This window comes from Vulpes lagopus, chromosome 8 (assembly GCF_018345385.1).
Source record: "Vulpes lagopus strain Blue_001 chromosome 8, ASM1834538v1, whole genome shotgun sequence".
Classification (NCBI taxonomy): domain Eukaryota; kingdom Metazoa; phylum Chordata; class Mammalia; order Carnivora; family Canidae; genus Vulpes; species Vulpes lagopus.
In genome coordinates, this window is record NC_054831.1 from 31,537,194 (window position 1) to 31,539,747 (window position 2,554).

A 2,554-nucleotide genomic window follows, 5' to 3' on the forward strand; every position below is an offset into this window, starting at 1 on the left:
ACAGGTGGCATCCGGGGCGGGCGTGCGGGCTTGGGGAGCTGCGGGGACGGCGGAGGGGAGAGGGGACAGGAGCGCAGGCGGGCCGGGGCGGGGCGGGGCCGCTGGTGCGGGGTCGCGGGGAGGGGTGGCCGCCGCCCGCTCTCCAAGTGGGAGCGCGAGCCCCGGGCTTTTTTTTTTTTTTTTTTTTTTTTTTTTCAATTCATTTATGATAGTCACAGAGAGAGAGAGGGAGGGGCAGAGACACAGGCAGAGGGAGAAGCAGGCTCCATGCACCGGGAGCCCGATGTGGGATTCGATCCCGGGTCTCCAGGATCGCGCCCTGGGCCAAAGGCAAGCGCCAAACCACTGCGCCACCCAGGGATCCCGAGCCCCGGGCTTTTATCGGGGCGGCTGCTAACGCGGAGCTCCCGGCGCAGGGTTTTGTAACCGAGCCTCCCCCGGCGGCGGCTGTTCTCGGCTCGCTCGCTGAGGATCGCAGAGAAATAATGAGGATGTGATGATTGCAACCTGCGCTGCCAGGGGCGGGGGCGGCAGGCACGGGAGGGAGCCCCAGCCCACCTGGCCGCCCGCCTTGCGCGCACGGGGCGCCCCGACCGAGGCTTGTTAGGTGGGAAGAAATGTTAAATGAGGGCTGGTATGAACATTGTCAGTTTATTGGTGAATATCATAATGTCCATATTCCTGTAACCTTGGATTGTTTGGGAATTGGATCCTAAATATTCAGAAGATAGGAACCTCTACGTTTGTATTAGTATTTTCTTTATTTTCCCAACATTTGTTTAGAGAGAGAGAGAGAGAGAGGAGAGGGGCAGAAGAAGGAGAGAGAATCTCAAGCAGACTCCACACTGAGTCCAGAGCCCAACATGGGGCTCAATCTCATGACCCAGAGTCCATGACCTGAGCCAAGATCAAGAGTTGGATGCTTAATCAACTCAGCCACCCAGGCACCTCTGTATTACTATATTCAGTGACTAGGCTTCTATGAACTAATTTTAAGTCTTTTACCTATCTTAGTTAATTGAATATATGACTTGAGATAATTATAGTTGTGTAGTAGAAATTTTCCAAACATGATGGCGATAAGCAAATGCTGCGAAGGTTAATAGCAAAGCTCTGACAAGCTTAGCCGTTGCAGCCCTGGCACAGCCTTATGAAAACAATTATGTGAAAATAATAATCCTGTTGCAGATTCAAATCCAGGTGCACAAAAATCTTAATTGATTTTTTTTCTTTCAGAAGTGCTAAGTTGCCAGTGGAAACTGCCCATGGGCCACATGAGAGACCACGGATCCTGTAATGCTCGGGATGCATAAAGCTGGCACAGAAGTGCTGCAGAAAGGCTGTCACCAGTTAGAGGGAAGGAGCCAGAGAAGCAAGAAGTGCGGCAACAGCCAAGGGTCTTCAAAGGTAGATGGGCTGTGCACCCCCTTCCTGAATGGGAGACCAGCACAGAGACCTGGGGGGGGGTGTGTGTGTGTCACGCCCCGCCCCGCCCAGGCCCCGCCCAGCCCAGCCCAGGGCGCCCAGCCCCCGCCCCAGGTCAGGGCCTTGCGCTGGCTCACGTGACCACGCAGCAGGCTTGCAGAGAGGCTGGCTGAGCTCTGCCAGGCCAGCAGGGTCTGTGCCAGGCCTGGTGGACTGCGAGGACAAGGAGCAGGTGACGGCCTTTCTGGAGAACATGGAGGTGGGGTGCAAGTACCAGTGCTGCTGTGAGAAGGACCCGGATGGTGAGTGCTGGCAGAGCATGTGCGAACACTGGGAGACGCATGGGGATGGCCGGGGGCTGCAGGGGTCACGAGCCACCTCTGAGGAGATCCAGAAGGGGTCTCTGGTCTAGGTAAGTTGGTGGGGCCAGGTGTTTGAGGACCCCTAATCCTCTGCCATCTGCCCCATTCCCCAACTGAGTCAGATTCATTTAACTTTTTAAGGCCAGAAAAAAAATGAATAATTTTGCAGGACATGGTGTTTGCTGTAACTGACAAAGGAAGAGATAGAAAACCTAAATGGAGAAATTTCCAGACACCACCCACAAGAAATAAAGTTGGGGGATGAAGCTGCCCTCCGTAGTGTATCCGATCCACCTGGTTTCCCATGGGAATGCCATAAAACACTTAAAGAAGAGATTACTTTAGTGGCGTTGAGATGATTTGAGAGCATATAAAAAGATTGAAACTTTCCACAGTGTAAAAAAAGAGCGGAAGGAGTGTAACACTGATACTATGACCCAATAAAGACAGGACCCGGAGAAAAAAAACCAACTTCAGTTGAGAGAACTAATGAGGAAAGTCTCAGTAAGATATCATCAATGGATTCCACGGCACATTAAGTGACCAAAATATCTAGCCAAGTGAGGCCCCTTTTGGCAAAGCCACGATGAGATGGGGAGTATCTGGAAATTTATAAATAAATTCTGTAAATAGAATTCCCATATTACCTGGTCACACCAGGAAAACACTATTGGTATATATGGTAGAAAATATTTTGTGAGATTGAACATTAATTACTAGCAGTAATTTTTACTTTCATACGAACTTCATATTTAAAATTATGTCCT